Source organism: Anomaloglossus baeobatrachus, chromosome 5 (assembly GCF_048569485.1).
Source record: "Anomaloglossus baeobatrachus isolate aAnoBae1 chromosome 5, aAnoBae1.hap1, whole genome shotgun sequence".
Classification (NCBI taxonomy): domain Eukaryota; kingdom Metazoa; phylum Chordata; class Amphibia; order Anura; family Aromobatidae; genus Anomaloglossus; species Anomaloglossus baeobatrachus.
In genome coordinates this window covers 125,403,319-125,426,933 of record NC_134357.1, presented here as the reverse complement: position 1 = coordinate 125,426,933, position 23,615 = coordinate 125,403,319, and positions in this window count along the sequence as shown.

Genomic DNA, 23,615 nt, shown 5'->3' with positions numbered 1-23,615 from the left:
GACAATCCGAGGGTCATGTAGGTAGTGCAGCAAGAAGGCGCTCATGTGTCTTGCACATCCATGTGGACCAAGTCCTTGCTGTGTTTGTGGCGGCAAGGTGATAACCGTGCTTCCTTCCTCTGTCATCTCCCCCCAACCTCGAACAACCGAAATTTGACCAAGGTCTCCCTCATCTGCTGAGTCTTCCATGCCCATCAATAGTTCGTCCTCCATTTCTTCCTGGGTTCCTGCACCTTCCTCAACAGTTTGGCTGCTACCATGCGCCCTTGTTAATCCCTCTCCCCCACCGTCCCATGCCTGTCGCCTTGGTGATGCTGAACGTCTGGACCTTGTAGATCTTGGTATCCCTTCCGCATATGAATCCTCCTGTACTTCCTCCCCTTCCTCTTGTCCCAGCCCCTGACTCCAAATAGTGTTTAAAGTGTGCTCCAGCATGTAAATGACTGGAATTGTCATGCTGATAACGGCATTGTCAGCGCTAAACATATTCGTCGCCATGTCGAAACTGTGCAGAAGGGTGCATAGGTCCTTGATCTGAGACCACTCCATCAGCGTGATCTGCCCCACCTCTGCATCTCGTTGGCCTAGGCTATACGTCATAACGTATTGCACCAGGGCTCGGCGGTACTGCCACAGTCGCTGTAACATGTGGAGAGTCGAATTCCAGCATGTCGCTACATCACATTTCAGGTGATGAACCGGCAGGCCGAAAGACTTCTGGAGCGATGCAAGTCGGTCAGCTGCGCCGGTTGAACGGCGGAAGTGAGCAGAGAGTGACCGTGCCCTGTGCAGAAGCCCATCTAGGCCGGGATAGTGGGTTAAAAATTGCTGGACAACAAGGTTCAACACGTGAGCCATACAAGGCACGTGTGTCACCTTGCCCCGGCGAAGGGCCGCACCCAGGTTTGCAGCATTGTCGCACACGACCTTCCCTGGCTGCAGGTTGAGTGGAGACAACCATTTACTAAACTCGCTCTCCAGAGCTGACCACAACTCCTCAGCTGTGTGACTCTTATTTCCCAGACAATTCAAGGTAAAGACCACCTGATGCCGTTAAGCTCTGCTGCCAGCATACTAAGGAGGTGTGCGGGATTCCTTGTGTGCAGTTACAACGTGGGTGGCCTGACCAGACAGGCTTTGGGCGGAGGTGGAGGACCCAGACGAGGTTGAGGAGGCAGAAGCAGTGGAGGAACTTCGACATACAGAGGATTGACGCACAACTCGTGGGGACGGCATGATTTGTACAGCAGACCCTTTTCCATCTCTCACCATAGTTACCCAGTGCCCAGTCAGCGACATGTAACGCCCCTGTCCATGTTTACTGGTCCAAGTATCGGTGGTGAAATGCACCCTGTCACATACAGAGTTTCTCAAGGAAGCGGTGATGTTATGTGCGACATGCTGGTGTACCGCAGACACGCCTTTCTTGGAGAAGTAGTGGAGACTGGGCATCTGGTACTGGGGCACTGCGACGGACATAAGGTCTCGAAAATCCTATGTGTCCACCAGGCGGAAAGGCAGAATTTCTGTAGCCAACAGCTTGCAGAGGGTGAAAGTCAACCTCTTAGCTTTGTCATGGCTAGGAGGAAATAGTCTTTTAATTGTCCACATCTGAAGGACCGAGATCTGGCTGCTGTGCGGAGACGGTGTTGAGTAGGGTGTCCCTGGAAAACTGCTGGTCTGTGAGGAAAGTGCAGGCGGAGACATGATGTTGCCTTCATCCAAAGTTGGTGCTCTCGATGTCTGAGAGAGCTCTACACCAGCACCTGTTTCCACTTCCAAAACAACTGACGACCTGCCAATCAAACTGCCTGTTGAGGTGGAAGGTCTGGGTCGAAAAACATGTGTGACAGCTGTCCCCACAGTCATAGAGGATGAAGAGCGCGCGGATGCACTTGAAGGGGTAGACGGTGGTTGGCCCACTCCGCTAGGCCGCATTGTAGCACAGTGAGCTTCCCACTGGGACTTATGCTTGTTATTCATGTGACGGTTCGTGGACGAAGTAGTCAAACTAGTGAGTTTTTGGCCTCTACTTACAGATTTGCGATAAATCTTACTGATCACATGATTTGGGTGATCCTTTGCGATGTCAAAAAAGGACCAGGCTAAGCAACTATTAGAGCCCATGCGACCTGCAGAACCACCCCGACTTGTGCTCAGAGACAGAGTTGTGGCTGAGGATGCAGTTGTTGACGTGCTTCCAGTACTCCGCCTTTGTCTAGGAAGGCGAAAGCTAACCTCGTCGTCAGTCGCATCCTCCTCCACCACCTCTGCTGACCTCCTTGAGTGCCTGACTGTGGGTTGACAGTAAGTGGGATCTACAACCTCATCATCAACTGGTGTGTTTGCACTCCCCTCGCCCTCAGACCTAACGTCTTCCTGCCCTGACTGAATAGTTAGGTTGTCATTCCAATCAGGTATCTAAGAATCATCGTCATCAGTATGTTCCTCATTGTCTCCACCAAGAGGTGTTACAGTTTGGGAATGAGGGTCTACATTATGCTCAGAAACGTGGTCATCAGGGCCTGAATCTGACTCACAAAGCTTCTGGGCTTCACTGCAGATCATTTCCTGGTCTGTACTCACTGTAGCTTTGGAGCAGACCTCTGATTCCCAGGCTATAGTGTGACTGAACAGCTCTGCAGACTCACCCAACTCTGTTACAACATACTCTGCAGGGCGAGTGGAGGCTTGAGAGCTGGTAGAAAGCAAGTGCGATTGGGGTGACAACTCCGAGGACTGTTGTTTTTTGGATGTTGAAGTTGAGGTGGAAGAGAGGCCACTTGTTGGAGCACTTGAGATCCATTCAAGCATGTTCTTTTTTTGTAAATCATCTACCTTTGGTACAGTTATTCGGCTCCGTTTAAAAGGGAGCACATCAGATTGTCCAGGGAAAGTAGTAGACATCTTACTTTTGCTGTAAGATGGAATTTCTTCAGCAGATGTTACTGTAGCTTTACCACCTACCCCACGGACACAAACTTTTTTTACCTTTCCAACACGCCTGTTCCCCTTTCCACCAGCATCTGTCCTTTTGCCACTCAGTTTATTTGTGACCAGATTGGACACTTAAAATGTCGTAGCAAAAATGGGGAGGTGTTGTACAATGCAGAGGTCTAGCTTTATTGGCAGCTGAAGAACCAACACTGACTATCCCTGACAATGAAACTATGTCCCTAAAAATGGCAGCACTTTTGGCAATTAAAATTGCATAGCACAAATGGACAGGTGCTGTACAATGCATAGGTTGTATTGCTAAATTGTCAGCAGAGGAAACCTAACGTAGTATCCCAGACAATTTTAGTATGCCACTAAAAGTGTCAGCACTGTTTGCAATTAAAATTGTGTAGCAAAAATGGGCAGGTGTGTACAATGCACAGGTGCTTTAGGTAGCTGGACAGCAAAGGAACACTAAGTTAGTATCCCAGACAATTTTAGTATGCCACTAAAAGTTTCAGCACTGTTTGTAATTAAAATTGCGTAGCAAAAATGGGCAGGTGTGTAGAATGCACAGGTGCTTTAGGTAGCTGGACAGCAAAGGAACATTAAGTTGGTATCCCAGACAATTTTAGTATGCCAGTAAAAGTGTCAGCACTGTTTGCAATTAAAATTGCGTAGCAAAAATGGGCAGGTGTGTAGAATGCACAGGTGCTGTAGGTAGCTGGACAGCAAAGGAAGCCTCACTTTCTATCCCTGCCAATGAAAAAATGCACCAAGGAATTGCCTGAGCTGATGTAGCCAGACGCTGTTATATAAACCCCTGCACAGCGTTGGCACGGACCTGCCTAGCAACAATGGCTATGAACGGCTGTAATGCAGCCCTGAAAAGGGCTGCAATTACAAGTTGTCCCTAATCCCTAAAGCGCTGTGTAGATTGCACTGTATGTCTATAGCGCACACAGCAGCAGCAGCGGGACCGGTGACTGTCACCCACCCGCTGCAGAGAGATAATGGTGGCGGTGGGGAAAATGGCCGTGTCTTATAAGGCAAGGACATGTGACATGCACAGCCTATGACACATGCCCATGCTTAGTAATCAAAAATAAATTCGGGCACACAAAAAAGGTAAGAGTCTGAAACAGTGCTTCATTTGAATTTCAGTAGACTTTTTTTATTGATGCAAAGGACTAGACCAAAATGACGTTTCGGCCTGCACACATAGGCCTTCCTCAGAAATGGTCTGTGACATAATATTTACAGAAAAAAGAAAAACAAAATTAGAACATGTACAAATATACATACAATAAACCAATAACATGGTGTAAGATACGATGCTAACTGCTAGCATCAATAAGCCTATTTGCACTGATACTAGAAAAGTGAATCGCACGAAACAATGTCAATATCATAGAAGGTACAATGTGAATGAAGTTCTATCATGTCAGGAGGAGGTTTAATATAATATTATTTAATATAGGTATGCCCCATTTTTTCCGTATTGCCTAGATTATGATGATCTTCATCATTGTAAACCTCCTCCTGACATGATAGAACTTCATTCACATTGTACCTTCTATGATATTGACATTGTTTCGTGCGATTCACTTTTCTAGTATCAGTGCAAATAGGCTTATTGATGCTAGCAGTTAGCATCGTATCTTACACCATGTTATTGGTTTATTGTATGTATATTTGTACATGTTCTAATTTTGTTTTTCTTTTTTCTGTAAATATTATGTCACAGACCATTTCTGAGGAAGGCCTATGTGTGCAGGCCGAAACGTCATTTTGGTCTAGTCCTTTGCATCAATAAAAAAGTCTACTGAAATTCAAATGAAGCACTGTTTCAGACTCTTACCTTTTTTGTGTGCCCGAATTTATTTTTGATTACTGAGCTGTTTTTTTCGGAGGCACCAATCAAATTCGAATGAGCCAGACTCTTATTTATACGACATGCCCATGCTTGTCTGGCAAAAATCCACTTTGCTGTGTGTATGTCTGAGATTTGCTGACAGCCTGGCCCGCCCCACTGTACGCGCAATTAGGAAAAAAAAAAATGGCGATCGCCATTCTTTCAGCACTCATCTAAACCATGCCCCCCCCCGCACACTATATGCTGAATTTTGATAATATCATGATTTAGAGTGATTCACACTATTATAGTGAAAAGCCACCTAGTAACTAGCTACGCTTTTTGGTGATCGAACCGTTCTCAAACGTAACTCAAACTACCAAACTTTTAGCAAATCGTTCAATCGTTCAAGTTCTTCAAACGACTCGAACACCCCCGAAAATCACTCGAACATGAAATTGGCGAACCGTTCGACTCGAACATCGCTCATCTCTAAATAAGAGTTGCTTGCCTCTTATGCACTGGTATGCTACATGAAGGTTGGGGTGTGGACTTCTGTCGTGAGGGTCATATGCCCATGCAGGTTGCATGCTGCTATTGAGCTTGGCTGCCCAGGACCAGATGTTAACTCATTCGCTGAAGAAGACCATGAGATCTTAAAATACAGCTTTTTACTTAACAGTAACTTTAACAGTAACTTTTAAACAACTGTACACAGGAGAAAGCATGCACATGTCTTCTCATAAGTTTCTTTGCCAACACAAAGTATCTCCACCAACAGTTCTGTTTGTTTCACCACCACCACCCAGTTCAATATCACAGTACAGTTCATAAGAGTCATTTTTTCCCTCCTGCAGTCAACTGTTCTTTTCTCCTTGTAAGGGAGATGGGTTGCCAATATGGTTGGACTGTAGCTTCACGCCACTGACGCCAATGGGACTTCGGCTCTGGAGTTGTAAACTACCCAAAGCCTTGCTGCTGAACATCCTATTTGAGGACCGGTGTCAATTGATCGCTTGGTCAGTCCACTGACCTGACTTGGATTTTTCAGTGTTCTGGCCCCCTCTTTCTCACACTATTCCTTGCTTCAATATGCTCTAATTGTAGGGACACGCACGTCATGGCCTTGTCAGCAAATTAAACCATAGGTATGTTCTCGTCACATGCTGGGCCTTACCTGATGTTCTACAGGAAACCGTCACTCTCTCTGCATCCTAACCACTCCCAAAATGGGTCCCAACTATCAACTATGTCTATTTTCAGCATAACACATACAACACTACTGCATATTACAGTTTGTATATTGCATATTAAAGTCCATCTCTTTACATATATACAGCTCCTCTGTTATAACTCACAAAAGCTGTACCCAGATACCAGTCAGCTGCTAGCTGTGATGTGTGAAAAAATATTTTAACCCATGTTGTATTTGATGAAGATATATCTAGCTTCATTCCCTTCATCCATCAGTCTGACAGCTTTATAGCAGTTCACAGAGACTGACTGTGTCCAACAGGAAAACAAACATAGAAGAGAATGACCATGTAGCTGTGGCGCCCCTGACCTGGTCAGGCACCACTGAGTACTGCACCCATGCTGGGGACAGTACAAAACAGGTAATCCAGAAGGCTGACCGAGGTGTGACTACACAGGCGCATAGTGATCAGGTCTCACACATGTACCTTTGGGAGGACCCCTGGGGATCCCAGGAGGGGGCGAGGCCTCCATCTCCACTCAAGGGGTGTGGTAGAGAGCCTGGTTGCTAGGTGACGTAGGCGGGAACAGGAGTGAGGAGTGAGCCGAGAGGAGTTGGGTAGTGAAGTTCAGGGAGAGCAGAAGCCGACCCTGGAGCTCGACACAATTCTGACAACGTACGCGCAGTGACTACCGACGGGGGAGAACGGTCACCTGGTAGTGCTGCCCGAAATCCACCCACGGCTAAAGAGAGAGCAACGGAGTGGGGAGTAAGGAGACTGTCAGGGAGTTACCAGGCCCAACCGGGTAACAGGTCCCAGTGCAGGGATAGATTCACCTGTCCTTTGCCAAACCTGCATGAGGGGGCACTTTACACCCCCAAGACAACACCACAGAGTCCGCAGCCACGTAGCAAAGTGAGGGCCCATAGCCCACAGGAGGCAAGCAGCCGGAGTGACCTGGTCCAGGCTACAAGCAAACGGGCCAAAAGGAAGGGGAGAGAGGCACCAGCAACTTCCCTGGGCGACCCCAGCAGGGCTTCAAGCAGGGGTTACCCCAAAACACAAAGGGCTAAGGAAGGCGAGTCGGTAGCCACCCTCATCAGTCAGCCTGAAGGACACCTGGTTCCAGCCTGGTTCATCCCAGCTACGCCCGGGTTACTCACCCTGCCACCCTCAGTGAGTAAAACCCTTGAAAGACATTCTGCTTGTGCGTGTGAGTCATTCTGCGACTTGTAGTTCCACACATCTACACGGGGCCCTGGGGCATGCCTCACTCTCAGGAGGCTATTACAACTGACTGCACCCACTATCGGCCCCAGGCACCCCTAACCTGCAGTGGCGGTCTCCACTGACCGCAATTCTGAGAGTGGCGTCACGACAATCAAAATAGAGGATTTCCTACCTGTGACAAGATCCAGCTGCGTGGAGTCCCTGAAGGTAATGCACAGCTGCACCGACACCGCACCTCGGGGCCCCACATCCCTGGCGTCACGAACAGGATAAGGACTAGACCTGTTCAGACAGGTGACCATGTGCCTGGGCGGTCCGCTTGAAAAATTGGAAGCGCCGCCATATTGCCACCATGAAAAGCGCGCTGAAAAACAACAGCAGCCCGCGCTGGGAGAAGTTACCGCCCACGAAGAGGTGTGGCTACCCAGAGATCCCCTGCAGGGTCCTGGTCTCGCAAGTGATGAGAGCGGAGGCGTTCAGGGACGTCGGGAAGGAAAGGGAGCCAGAAGCCTGCTGCTGGAAAAGGCAGAGCAGAGACTGATAAGCCTGCTGTTGGGAGAAGAGTTCAAGGCAGTGAAGGAACTGGCACTGAGGCTGCAAGGAAGAGTCGGAGGCCTGCTGCTGAGAAAAGATCTGCAGAGCAGCGACGACGTGGTGAAGATGGCGTCTGAAGATAGGAGCCCAGAGCCGGGTTCCGCTGCCTGGTGGTCCTGGGAGCTTGCCCAGTTCAGTAACCGACTGGAAGCGAGGATCGTGCAGCAGATCCGAGAGGGACGTGCGGAGCTGCAGGAGATGGCTGCGGCGGTTCAGGCCTACGAGAGGGGAACCGCACGACGGGTGCCAGACCGAGCGGCGACGACTCAGGCCCCGATGATGCTACCGATGGGTGAGTCCTGTGTTGCCCCTGCCAGCGCGAGTGCCCCGACCCCTGATGCCATGCCTGCGCTCCCTGGAGAGATGCCCGGCGCGGCGGCGCTGACCCAGGCCGCCGCCAAGTCAGGTGCGGTCCGCCAAGCCCAGACCGCTGCAGCGACGCCCAGCCCGGCCCGCCAAGAACCGGCCACAACAGCGACGCTGATTCAGGCCGCCGCCCTGCCCGTCGCGGCCCGCCAAGGCAAGACTGTACAATTATCTACCCCGGCCTGCAAGGCCAGAGCAGACATCACTCCCCAGCCCAAGGAAGTCCCTGCTGGGAAGTCCATGCTGGGGGAGGACCCCGAATACTGGAAGCTGAAGGCTGATCTAGAGGCCCACTTCCCAAAGGAGATGGTGGACCGGTATCTGCTCCCCCCGCACACCCACAGGAAGACTCCTGCAACAACCACGCCAAAGAGTCCACCGCCCTGGCCTGCTGATGAACATCCATCCCTAGCGCTGCCACAAGAGGAGTGCTCAGAAGAATTAAGGGGGAGGGGAGGCCAGAAAGCTGAGAAGCTGACCCCAGAGCCGTCAGCAGCGGATGCAGCACCAGTCCAAGAGCCAGAGATGCTGCCGTACTCCCGCTGGGATGAAGAGGGCCCGACATCCTCCGCTGAAGAAGATCTGTCCAAATACATCACCTGGGAGCCTGCAAGCGGTGAGGTGGCAGTCAGGCAGGACCCAGCCCGCAGGACACGGCGCCGCAGTAGGACAAGGGATCCACCTGCACAGCAGTCTCCCGAGGAGAAGGACGAGGTCACGGCCAGAGACTTAGAGGAAAAGCGGTCCTTGAGAAGAGCCAAATCCCAGGTCAGAGGCCCACTTTGTCGAGGAGTTGTAGAAGACTTCAGTCTAAGGTCTGGATATGGCTTTATAGTAGCACCTGGTGTAAAGGAGGGCATCTTTGTGAACAGAAGGGATGTAAGAGCACATTTACCTAGAGGACATCCAGGAAGAAACCTACAGATAGGAGACCCGGTAGAATTCACCAAACACCAAGGAGAACGCGGATGGTACGCACTAGATGTCACACCATGCCCCAGAAGTCTCTACAGTAAACCTGCTATCTCAACAACAGAAGATGAAGATAGAGATACAGAACAAGAGAAAGAAACAGACGACAGAAACACAGAAAATGTCAGGTGCCAAAGCCCAATAGGCAAAAGCCCTGGTGGAACGGAGTAGAGAAAAGTAAAGAAAAGTACAGCAGTTTGAAAAGTTTTGCAACGTTTACATGTTCAAGAAATGTGCCCACATGAACTAATGTGAGAAACCTCTTTTTGCACTTTAACCCATGAACCTTAAGGCTATGAACTGGCTATAGCCACAAACTCTCGCAGTGTACATAGTTACCCCAGAGGTACAACCACTACCAGGGAGCACGCCTGTTGACGGGGCCTGGCTCTCCACCACAAAGAGGGTACCTGGTCGGCACCAACTGTGGAGGCCGCCTCTACATCCTGCTAGAAGAGGCTGAAGGCGCGGCTCCACCAGGCCAGGTATACCCTGAAACCACCAGACCATGAAAGCCGCCTCCACATCCTGCCAGAAGTGGCTGAAGGCGCGGCCAACGGGAGAGGCAGATTGGAGGAAAGGTCTGGGGAAACGGATGGCCCAGACCTGGTTACCAAAAGAAACCGGTGACCTGCCTCCTGAGAGGGTTTTGGGTGGGTTAACGGACTTGTGGGTGGAGGGTGGTGATGTATGGTACCTGGTGGTTTTAAAATGTTTTACTGTTTTACGCATTTTAAAATGTTGTCTTGCAGCCCGAGGACGTGCTGGTGATAACTAAGGGGGAATGTGGCGCCCCTGACCTGGTCAGGCACCACTGAGTACTGCACCCATGCTGGGGACAGTACAAAACAGGTAATCCAGAAGGCTGACCGAGGTGTGACTACACAGGCGCATAGTGATCAGGTCTCACACATGTACCTTTGGGAGGACCCCTGGGGATCCCAGGAGGGGGCGAGGCCTCCATCTCCACTCAAGGGGTGTGGTAGAGAGCCTGGTTGCTAGGTGACGTAGGCGGGAACAGGAGTGAGGAGTGAGCCGAGAGGAGTTGGGTAGTGAAGTTCAGGGAGAGCAGAAGCCGACCCTGGAGCTCGACACAATTCTGACAACGTACGCGCAGTGACTACCGACGGGGGAGAACGGTCACCTGGTAGTGCTGCCCGAAATCCACCCACGGCTAAAGAGAGAGCAACGGAGTGGGGAGTAAGGAGACTGTCAGGGAGTTACCAGGCCCAACCGGGTAACAGGTCCCAGTGCAGGGATAGATTCACCTGTCCTTTGCCAAACCTGCATGAGGGGGCACTTTACACCCCCAAGACAACACCACAGAGTCCGCAGCCACGTAGCAAAGTGAGGGCCCATAGCCCACAGGAGGCAAGCAGCCGGAGTGACCTGGTCCAGGCTACAAGCAAACGGGCCAAAAGGAAGGGGAGAGAGGCACCAGCAACTTCCCTGGGCGACCCCAGCAGGGCTTCAAGCAGGGGTTACCCCAAAACACAAAGGGCTAAGGAAGGCGAGTCGGTAGCCACCCTCATCAGTCAGCCTGAAGGACACCTGGTTCCAGCCTGGTTCATCCCAGCTACGCCCGGGTTACTCACCCTGCCACCCTCAGTGAGTAAAACCCTTGAAAGACATTCTGCTTGTGCGTGTGAGTCATTCTGCGACTTGTAGTTCCACACATCTACACGGGGCCCTGGGGCATGCCTCACTCTCAGGAGGCTATTACAACTGACTGCACCCACTATCGGCCCCAGGCACCCCTAACCTGCAGTGGCGGTCTCCACTGACCGCAATTCTGAGAGTGGCGTCACGACAATCAAAATAGAGGATTTCCTACCTGTGACAAGATCCAGCCGCGTGGAGTCCCTGAAGGTAATGCACAGCTGCACCGACACCGCACCTCGGGGCCCCACATCCCTACTGGAGGTAACTCTGCTGAGGTTGTGCTCAGCAAGGAAGATATATATTTCTTCACATATGACAGCCTGACTGGGATATATGTGATACAGCTATTTTGAGTTGAGATGAAACACAGGTCCTGGAAGCTATATATTTTCAGTTTACCATCCGTACTGACACGAGATTAGTAGTGATAAGCTGACTCACAACCAACGGGTTCCTTTTATCTGATTTTCAAAGTCTATGGGGACCAGAATCCAGCAATTAAAAATGTTGGTAGAAGGGATAGGAGGATATAGGAGCAGGTGAGCTGTACTTACCGAAGCTCCTCCGTGGCTGTACACAGCTTCCAGGCCATCCATTCGCTTCCAAGGCCCCTTATTAGCCTTCATTGCATATACACTGCTTTCCCCACCCACCAGCATCAGTGATTGGTTGCAGTCAGACTCTCCCCCACCCTGAGTGACAGTGCATCTGACGCTTCCAATCCCAGACCCGGTCTGCGAGTTTATATCGTACAGTAAAAATAAATAAATAAACATATTTAAAAAAATTATTGCAGGGTGCCCCCATATTATGATACCCAGCACAGAAAAAGCATACTGCTTAAGGCTGCAGCACCCAGCTGTGTGCTTATCTTGGCTGTGTATAAAAATAATTGGAACCCCATGTGTATTTTATTTTTTTTAAATTATTTGAATAAATAATTTTAAAAACTGGCGTGCGATCTCCCCCAATTTTGATACCCAACCATCATAAAGCTGACAGCTGGGGGCTGGGGTATTTTCAGGCTGGAGAGGCCGAGGGTTATTGGTAGAGATGAGCGAACCTTCAGTCTCAAGGCTCGGGGTTCGGGCTCGGAAAATGACGTGAAAATGCCTGTGGTGAGTATCGCGCTGTGCTTGTGTCTGAGTGATGCACAGCAATATGTGCGCTGCGGGAAGTGTGTGATCAGCTCAAATTTGACTTACATTCTGAGTTCTTAGATATTTTATTCACGGACAGAATGGAAAAAAAAAAACACAGTCGCCCACCTCTGGAAGTGTTTTGCTGTAGGCTAAAAGCAAAACATTTCTGGAGGTGGGTGGGTGGTGCTTTTTTGTTTCTCAGTGAACAAAACATCTAAGAATGCAGAATGTAAGTCAAATTTGAGCCGATTACACAATTCCCGCAGTGGGCACAATGCTGAGCATCACTCAGACACCAGCACAACGCGATACTCACCAGGGTGATTTTCACGTCATTTTCCGAGCACGAACCCCAAGCCTCAAGATTGAAGGTTAGCTCATCTCTAGTTATTGGGACCCCCAATTAGTTAGGTCTCATAGACACCTCCCATTACTAAGCTAAGTTGTGAGCTGTTATTAACCCCTTATTACCTAGACTGTCACCCCACCAGAGCAATTGGGAGGAAGTGGATAAAGTGCTGGGATTGTCTCCTCTAATGGATTTAACAATTCTGGGTGGCTATAGGCTTCTATTTTTTATCTGGTGGGAGCCCAATAAGTATGGGCCTCCATAGCCTGAGAATACCAGCCCCAGCTGTCGGCTTTATCATGCCTGGGTATCAAAATTGTCAGGAACTGCATGCAATTTTTTAAATTACTTATTTAAATAACTTTAAAAGAAGCCACATGGGGTCCCTCTTATTTTGATACACAGACACGATAAGCAGACAGCCTGGGGTTGCAGCCGTATGCTTTATCTTTGATGGATATCATAATATGGGAGGACCTTACATCAATTTTTTTTTAATTTATTTTTACACTACGATAAGGACGTACACATTGTTTGAGAATCCAAGCTATCAGACATGCTGATACACAGGGTGGGGGCACCGTCTGTCTGCAACCAATCACAGAGGGGAGGGGAAAGCTGTGCATATGCATGAGGGTAATGAGTGGCCCCAGAAATAGTGTAACAGCCGCACGGGATTAACAGGGTGGGGGCGCGCAGTCTGTCTGCAACCAATCACAGAGGGGAGGGGAAAGCAGTGCATATGCATGAGGGTAATGAGTGGCTCCGGAAATAATGTAACAGCGGCACGGGAGACTCAGTAAATATAACACGTCTGCTTTATTCCTATTTTCTTTCTTTTTCTTTTATTTTTTTAAATTATCTGGATGGCCGGATCCAGATAATTACCCGGAGTTCCCTGAGAACTCTGGGGTCTGTGCACAGATACTTGGTATCCCGCGCGGATCCAGACTTTTGCATTCCAGGTTCGCCTATCACTACTATCAATACATCAGGTTCCCTAACTATAAAGGTAGCCTACTACTAACTACCTGTAAAAGACATGAAAAGGACTTTTGCTACCACACGACAATAGCACGAATTGGAAGCTAGCAGTCCTCAGTAGCAGAGTCTCTTGAACCTTCTTGATACCACCTGCCTGTTCAGTGTCTGCCATATGCAATCCTTTCTAAATGCAGTAATGAATCAGCGCACCTAGACTGGCTGAATGGAAGAACAGGCTCCATTAATAAACTTGCCTATCATTCCATAAAAATCCAAGCCTAAATACAGTAATTACCAGTTAATGAGCAAATTTTGGTAGGGTATCCAGTCTTCATGGATGAGATGTATACTGTACTTCCAGGAGTATGAATGGAATCTTGGAGAAATCTAGCAATAACTTGTCCAATCATTATTTTACAACATATTATACAATAAAATATTCTATAAATATTTAAACCAAAATTTTTTATATGATTACTTTACTTATTACCAATTTATCCTATTTTGGAGGAAAAAAATAGTAATGCAAAAAAACAAAATGCACCAGGACCACGACACCAAGAATACATGTACTTTTTGAAATACACAGCTTTCTTTTGTTTCTGCACTCATCCTGAGTTGTGAGCTATATTATTTTGATGAATCTAAGCCAAGAAACAGTATAAGGCATATTTTAGCTGCTGAGGAACCTCTTTTTCAAACAGAGATGAAGCACTTCATGTCTGTCGAATAGCGGTTGTTACAGAAGAATGAACTTTCTGCTAAAGCAGATAAAGACGGACTGTTTCTACAGGAAGAGATAAGGAGTTCTTAAAGTAACAAAGTATAATCTTTTTATCGGAGTGTGGGGTTTACATTTTAATATGATTTACAGTAAAGTCCAAACATACTTTTCATTGCTGTACATAAGGTTCCATGCAAGAATAAAAACATTCATCATACGCCTTATTGATAATGTGCAATTCAAGTTTACCATCATTTTACAGTACTTACAAAGAATGAATATTACTTTTCATATCAATTTCCATCAACTTGATTCACAAGTGGCTCTATAATACAAGTGATTATAGCTGCTTTTCAATACAACACATCATCCAGTCTAATTTTCTAGCATAATGTGATCTATTATAGATCTATTATAGTTTCTATTAAAGAGCTATAAACTGTGCGTAGATACGGGCACTGTCTACTATATACCACACTTTGCATAACAATTTCCGTTTCTTTATGGGTTCATTCACAATATACTTGGATGATTTTTTTTTCTAAATCATTAAATAATAACCTAAAGTATTCTTGGAGTAACATATTGTCAGTGGTCCTTGTAGAAGGTACACGTTGTATATATCTTCCTAGAAAACAAGATTTTGAGGAACTAATATTCAAATATATTCCAAAGATAACCAAATTTTCATTGTGTATTGAAAAAACTGGATGAATAAAAACCTTTTAAATATAAGTCCTACTCTAGGGAATATTTTTGGATACCTGTGAACACGACATATGACTATCATCAGAATCTCTTGACTTACTGTTCATAGGTGTCTATTTTTCTTTAATGTTCCAGTTTATTTTTTAAAGAGGTTTTCAGTGCTTAAAGGGGTTGTCCACTACCAGGACAACCTCTTCTAATTCCACGTTTCCTCCAGGTAAAATAATAAAGCCTGGGGGCGTGTCCAGGATGCTGAGCTGAGTGGACGTGGGGAAGAGGAGCTCCTGTTGACCCTCAGCTAAATCAGCACTTATCATAAGCACAAACCTACTCACCGGCTCTCAGGATGGGACCACGGAGGATTAAACCATCGCAGCAGGCATCGGTGGCCCCCCCGCTGCACACCACGGCGCTGGATACTTTCTTGAGCCTGGAACAGGGTCCAGGGGAGGCCCGGACGCCATCTTTCCAGGAGCATGGAGGGGAAATGGAGGCACTGGCCCGGCCTGCTAAGCAGCAAGAGAAGGAGGAGTGGGTGAGCGGGGACACAGGGGAAAGTGGAGGAATCTCTGCAGCAGTTCCAACAGGGAATGCCTTGGCTCAGCAGCCCTGCACTGCATCGGATCCTCAGGCACAGCAGCAGCAGGCCCAGGAGCACATAGTGGCTGTGGGAGATAAGGTGGAGGTCGGGGGGCAGCCCTCCCCACTGCCGGGAGAAGGGACTGCAGCCACAGCTGGTAATATCAGGGAACAGAGCAGCCTGCTTCCCCCCTCTGGGCCTTGGTGTGGAGATCAACCTTCCCAGCTTCCCCAGCACCAGACTAAAACTCCAGTGTCTATTACTGCAGGTGCTCACCTTAAAGGGCCAGACACCTTCTATAAGGACATGCATGATTTCATAAGTAAACTTCCTTCTAAAGAGGACTTTCAATGCCTCATACGTGAGGTTAAAGCAACTTGCAGGTCAGAAATAGCTGAAGTGAGGAGAGATTTGCAGCAATTGTCTGGCAGAATTGAATCCCTGGAGGAAGAGCATGACATCACCAGATCCCATGTATCAGAATTACACAAACTGGCAACATCGCAACAAAAAATAATGGAGGATATGCAGTCTCACATAGAGGATCTCGACAACAGAGGACGCCGTTGCAATGTCCGTGTGAGGGGGGTCCCAGAGTCAGATGGGCCCGAGGACACAAACTCCATACTACAATCCATCTTTAATGAAGTGTTGGACGCTCCCCCTTCTAACATCATCAAGCTGGACAGGGCACACAGGGCTTTACAGCCGAAGAATTTATCCACCCAACCCCGGGACATCATTTGTTGCATTCACGACTTCTCCACCAAAGAACTGATCATGGCTAAGGCTAGAATGAGGCGCACGGCACCTGTGTTCAATGGCAAGGAAATCCAGCTTTTCCCGGATCTTTCTCGCATCACACTCCAGAAAAGGCGGCACCTCAAACCCCTCCTCACGAGCCTGAAGGAGCACCAGGTTCCATACCGCTGGGGTTACCCGTTTGCTCTAACAGCGCGCAGAGGGGGTAAATCGGCGACCCTTCGCACTCCAGCAGATACCACTCTGTTCTGTGAAGCACTGGACATTCCAGCGGTCTGTATCCCAGATTGGGACTTGCAAAGGTTGGAAGGGCCGCCCCCTCCCGTGTGGTCCAAGGTGAGGGGTGGAGGGCGTGGGGCTTTGGGGGGGAGAGGAGGTAGGGGCCGCGGGTCGCCCCCCTCCCCGGCTCACCGTTGAGGACACTTCTTAACCTGGTTGGTGCCTATTTCTTATACCCTCTGAGTTCCAGTGGCTGAGCATGCTTTGTGATACTGTGACTCTCTCTACAGCAAGCCTCTGACTGTCCATTGTGTCATCTGCGGACCTCTGGGTCTGTTGAGCTGCATAAGGGGGGGGGGGCTGTAGCCACAATGATGCCGTGGGTGGTAGGGGGGTTGGCGGGAGCCCGGTCCCCTTACTTGGAGTTAGTGGTTGAGGTTTTTTGTTTTGTTTTTTTTTCCCTTGTTTCCTTTTGGCACGGGCCCGTGCCCACTGGACTGACCCCCGTGGGAGGGCTACTGGGGAGTGAGGTGGGTGGCTCTCTTAGCTCAGACGGGTTGGGGAACCTCCCTCTAGGTCTCTCCCTTCCGGGTTGACCCCCCGGGAATCTATGCCTAAGGTTTATGCATTTTGGTTAATGTTCTTAATTCATGTTCATTTCTATGTTTGTCCTTGTCTTCCCCCCTCCCCGATGTTTTTTCCTTATGTGTCCTTTCAGGTACCACCCCTTCTAGAGTCCCTGGGAGCTGCGGCCCTTTGTCGTATGGACCATCTCCTCTGGCCGGCTTCACAGGGGAAGTCATGCCCCCGACGGTATAGGTGTGCCATTAGCTTTTTCTTACTTCTAAGTTTTAGATATGACCCGCATTATCTCTCTTAACGTAAAAGGTCTGAATTCACCCCGTAAGAGGAAATTGCTGCTACAGGAACTGAAAACATCAGGTGCAGACATAGCCTTTATCCAAGAAACACATTTTGTGGAATCAAACACTTTCAAATTTGCGTCCCACCGCTTTCCCATCCATTACTCGGCTTACTCGGGCTCCAAGAGGGGGGGAGTTGCTATTTTAATATCCTCCAGTTGTCCTCTACAAATTACGGGTTCTCACTGCGATCCAGAGGGTAGATATGTGATTCTGGAGGGCCAACTGGGGGGATCCCCGCACATAATGGCCAACATTTATGCACCTAATGAAGGGCAGATACGCTTTCTTAAGAAAATACTCGATCTGATAGGCAGACTGGCACCGGCCTCTACGGTGTTGGGGGGAGACTTTAACATCCCTTTTTCGGAGGTGGCCGACAGACTCTCTGTGGGTGGACACCCTCCATCGGGTGCTTTGAAAAATTTGTCCCGGGACTTTCGTAGGCTTATTAGATCAGGGGCTTTATACGACGCTTGGAGGGTGGACCACCCGGGAGAGAAGGCCTTTTCCTTCTACTCGCATCCGCATCAGACGCACACCAGAATAGACTATTTTTTCATTGACTCACAGCTGCTGGGGCGTCTTGAGAGGGTGGAAATGGGATCCATTACGTGGTCAGACCATTCCCCACTCATAATGGACTTCAAGAAAGATGGTCCTCGACCTAGGCCTCAGCATTGGCGCCTTAATGAATCTCTGATCAAAAATCCCGACACTAGGGCCTTTTTAAATAAGCAACTGGTCGAATTCTTTCAGTTGAACACGGGCACGGTCACGTCGCCGGCAACACTCTGGGAAGCTCACAAGGCAGTGATGAGGGGACTATGCATTAGAGAGGGCGCCAGGGCTAAAAAGAATGCCACAAGCCAGCGGGACTCTATAACGGCCCATCTTAAGCTACAGGAGGGGAGACTGGCGGCTGCCCCATCACTGACTATTCTTAGGAGAGTCATCAGCCTTAGGGAAAAGTTGAGAGACTTGGCAATTGGCAGAGCAGAAAAATTGCTAACCTTTTCCAAACAAAGATACTATGAAAGGAGTAATAAGGCTCATACCTTACTCGCCAGGCAGCTTAAGGAGCGCGCTACATCCTCATGCCCTCAGGCTCTGCGCGACGAAAAGGGCACTATCCACTATCACCCCACTTCAATAGCTGACATTTTTTTCAATTACTACAACAAGCTTTATAACCTTCCGGTTCCCCCGGGCATGGCTTCGCGCGGGGCTGGGGCACTTGGGGACTATTTTTCGGCCCTTGAGCTCCCTTCACTGCCTTGCGGAGCAGCCGCGGCTTTGAATGAAGAGATTACTACAGAGGAACTGGAGCAAGTTCTGGAAGCCCTGCCTGGCGGGAAGTCACCGGGCCCGGACGGCTTTACTTATTTTTATTACAAGGTGTTTGCAACGGAGCTCCTCCCACACATGGCTGCCTTGTTTAACTCTTTCCTTCAGGGTGACCCTATCCCTCCATCCATGCTACACTCCCATTTAATCCTCCTGCCCAAGCCACCCAGGGACCCATTGGACTGTGCTAATTATAGACCAATAGCCCTTTTGAACTCCGATTTGAAGATGTTCACCAAGCTCTTGGCGGCCAGGCTTAATCGATGGTTGCCCCAACTCGTGTATAAAGACCAGGTGGGTTTTGTCCCTTGCCGTCAGGGGGGGGACAACACCAGGAAGGTCATAGACCTGGTGGATGTGGCAAATCGGACGAAGCAACAGGCGTTGGTGTTGAGTCTAGATGCAGAGAAGGCTTTTGACCGCCTTGCGTGGCCTTTTCTCTTCAAGACAATGGAGGTCTTTGGGATCTCGGGTGGCTTTATGCGGGCCTTGAAGTCCCTGTATAGCGCTCCTACGGCCTCTATCAAACTCCCCCTCCACATCTCTAAGCCTTTTCTCATCTCCAATGGCACCAGGCAGGGGTGCCCCTGTCCCCCCTCCTTTTTGCACTATGCATAGAGCCCCTCGCGGCCTCGGTCAGGAGCAACCCAGACATCTCGGGGGTCCTGGTCAGGAATAAACCGTTTAAAATCTCACTTTTTGCCGACGATGTGCTCATTACACTTACTAACATCCATGTGTCCCTTCCAATTTTAATGTGCACCTTGGGTAGGTACGGGAGCCTTTCGGGGTATAAGATCAACTCTAGCAAAACGGAGGCAATGCCCTTGAATCTCGACCCGGTGGCCCTGGATTACCTGCGTTTGAATTTTAAGTTTCGTTGGAAGACAGATGCGGTCAAGTACCTGGGGGTTAACCTCACATCTACTTATGATTCCCTCTATAACCTTAACTTCCCCCCCCTTTTCCGAGAGCTGAGAACTCTTTTGAGCAAGTGGTTGCCCCTCCCTCTTTCGTGGATGGGGCGCATTGCGGCGGTTAAAATGAGCTTGCTCCCAAAATTATTATATTTCTTTGAAACCCTCCCAGTTAAGGTACCAATAAAGGAGCTGAAGTCCCTTCAGGCGGCTATCCTTAGATTTATTTGGTGTAACAAACGTCATAGGGTGGCCAGGGAGGTGTTGATGGCTCGGAGAAACAGGGGGGGGGCTTTCTGTCCCGGACATCCTAAAATACTATTGGGCGGCCCATCTTAGGAGGATCCCCTGTTGGGTGTCCCTTTGGGCATACAACAGGTGGACTGAGATTGAAAAACTTTGGCTGGCGCCTATACATCCAAACGCGCTCCTGTGGCCCCCGGCCCAGTGTGATTCGCCCCCCCCTCTTCTTGGACCGATGCAGTTCACTAGGGACCTCTGGGCATTTTGCATTAGAAGATTTCCTTTGGCATCCCCCTGCTCCCCTCTGGTGTCCTTCATATACCAACCCTTGCTCCCAAGCAGTCTGGAGTCGGACATGGTGCACCCCTGGCTCAAGGCAGGTCTATTCAGATTTGCAGACATTATAGATGGAAGTACAATGCAGATCCATTCCTTTGAGTACCTTAGAGATAAATTCTCTCTCTCTAATCGAGAGTTTTTCCAATATCTGCAGATCAGAGACTTGGCTGGCTCCTTGTTTGGCAGGGCAGGGGCCTCGATTCCCACAGATTTTGAGAAAATTTGCAGAAGGGGCACTGATACTAAGGGGCTGATTTCGGAAATTTACATTTTGCTTTCTGATTCACGGGAGGGGCCCGAGGGGTCTTTTCCATACATGCGAAAATGGGAGTCTCTATTGGGAAGGCGGATACTTCCTCAGGAATGGGCAGCAATCTGGGGAAACGCCGCCAAGACGTCAATATGCACACTATATAAGGAAAATATCTATAAAATTTTGCTATTTTGGTACCACACTCCAGATTTCCTTCATGGCATAGACCCCTCCATACCGGCTTGTTGCTGGAGATGCGGGGGAGGCAGGGGCACCATTCTGCACATATTCTGGTCCTGTCCAGGGATAGTCCCCTTCTGGGAGCGGGTTAGAGGGTTGATCCATAAAGTACTATATATAGAGGTTGATCTTGATCCCCTGATCTATGTTCTGGGTCTTGGGAATGGGGGATTGGGAAAAACGGCCTCTAAGCTTTTGTCCCACATCCTTACGGCGGCCAGATGCTTAATTGCAAAGAATTGGAGGCAGCCAGGGACACCCTCACTCCAGAGCCTCAAGTATAGATTACTGGACGTTAGACGCATGGAACATCTCACGGCACTATTGCATGACACAGTTGACCGCTTCCAGGCCGTGTGGGCACCATGGGACTACTTTGCGGGACAGGAGGATCTGTGAGACTGAGGCCTATGGGTCCTATGGAAGGAGCATGGACTCTTGAAACCCTTCCCTCTTCCCTCCTATTTCTCCTCTCCCCTCCTAACCCTCCTCACCTGTCCTGTCATTGTTTGTCTAGGTTCGATAAGAATTGTGAATTTTATGTTTTATTTTATGTATGAAAAACGTAAATTGAAAATCTCAATAAAAATTCAAAGTTTAAAAAAAAAAAAAAAAAAAAAAATAATAAAGCCTATAGCGACCGCCCGTGCCAGCCCTGTACCAGTGTTGCCACGGATCACTGTGCTTGGGCTCACGTGGGGTTGAGATGTTACCCGAGCCCCGCATCCATTCAGCTCTGGCATCCTTCTCCCCACCTCTGGACCAAACAAATAATCAACAGGAAGTGAGTGAAGCCGCAACACTCACTTCCTGTTGATTAATTCAGGGGTGGAGTCAAAAGATGTTGTCCTTGTACTGGACAACCCCTTTAAGATATTGATAACTATCTGTACAATAGAATGAGGTATTTGATAAGTAGAAAGTATCACACTTTTATTGATGGGCTTCAAAAATAAAATTTGTTACAGGAATGCAATGTTTTGGCTTGTATAGAGCCTTTTTCAAAGATTTTTTTATCTAACTATCTATCTATATATATATATATATATATATATATATAGTTTATTCATAACAAATGCTCAAGGGATCATGTAAGCAAAAGCATACAGGTAGGAGCCTAAATAGAGGTCTCAGACAATGATAAGGGGCTGGTCAAGAGTCCATACAGTGGAAGAAAAGGAGTGGCACTCATCATAGCGTAAGTCACAACTTTATTTCAGTTCATGTGTAAAAACCAGAGGGTCGGCGGCCGGATGCAGGCACCACAGAGGACAAAAGCAATTTTGCGCAATCGGTGCTTCAATGGGTCTGGTCATGCCCCATCTATTAGGAGAAGAAAAACATAGGAAGCCTTTCTATATTGAGAAATAGGACATGGGTGATACGCACGCAGGAAATATGGTGGTAGCCCTAAATTGTAGCCCATGCCTCCTCCCAGCACCACGCTACTACAGATCAGGGCTACCACCACATGTAGCTACCACCATGGATGTGAACAGCACACCAATGCACACTGGGCATTTTAAGGTTCTGTAACTCAGGTCCTATTGAAAACAACTCTTTATACGGTACCATGAGCTCACTGATCTGATATTGATGAGAAATGCTAAACTTAGGTCTTCAATATGTTAAATTTTGATCATATTGATAGTGATATGCGGTGTTCACATGTATCCATACATAATACCTAGGACACACATCTTTTAAAATCTAAAAAGTTTTTTTCCATAGTTTTTTCACTACAAAATTAAAATTGCATCTTTCTAATATATGTTGAATATTAATTCCTCTAGATCTCTACTACCAGTAAACACAAATATAATCAATACATGGCTTGTACATGATTTCCTCATCTATATGTAAACAATGTGTAACACAAATCTGGTAAAAATTTGCATAATGTTTAATGTACAGTAAATGAACTTTATAGATAGATGAATAGCGTAAAACCGAAGAATTTCACAACGTGAGAGCAATATACATTGCTAATTAGAAAATGGTCCAAGAACTGATATTTGCTTTGCTCGTCTAGTTGACCTCCTAGGCTGTAATTTTCCACTTCACCCTGTTCTTTCTTGCTTGTTTCTTCATGTTTTTGAGGTTCTTCAATATGTTTGCAGACAAGAAGTCTGCCTGCACAAATCACAGCTTTATTCCAAATATTTACTCAAAAGTACATATACACACAAAAAGTACAAGTGTGCAGCAATTCCATCCCTCTTTGCCAATTTATGTTTTCAACCGCACACACAATATATCTGAGATACTGTACATGAGCAGAAGTAAATCCTTCTTATATATCTATTTTATAATGGAAGCCTTCCTCCCAGGTCCCAGTTTATCCAGTGATCTGCAAAGTTAAATCAACTGTACAGTCATTATGGGTCCCATGTCAGGTATAATAGCCACTGGTTTGTGCTAAAAGAAACCCTTCATTACTCCTATGCTTCTGTTTGCTCCTAGCATCGTAATGGAGCAGGCAAGAATCAGGAATGCTCAGAAAAATAAATATCTATAAATCATGTGTACAATAAAACATAAATAAAAGCCCATGTCATGTGTGTGTAACATGCAGGATCAAGTAACAAAAATACAGGCAGATCAGAAATTATCAAAAAAGGAAAATAGCTTAAGACATAATCAAAAGGAACCAGTATGTAGGGATTATCCCTTTTTTATGTGTGGGGGATTACAGATGAGCGGACTCATAGAGGTTCGGTTCGGCGGGTTCAGCCGGACTTTAGATTAGATTTGGTTTGTCATCTGGACTTGACCTGAACCCCAATGGAAGTCACTGATTGGGCAGTTGGGTTCTCCGCCCCATACAGCCAGCAATAGACAGATCTTTTCCGGGGGCGGGTGAATGGGATTTATTTTTGTTGGGTGCACACTACACCCGATCAAGTTGTTGTTACCCTCAGTACGAGCCGTTCAAACACTGCAAGTGGCTCACACTAGGCTGAGCACTGAGCGTACCCGAGCACAGCAATGCTCGCGCAAGTGGTTTGCCTACATAAAACACTCAAACTCCGAATTTGAACAGTTATGGGATTTTTTTAAGTTGGTGATTGGT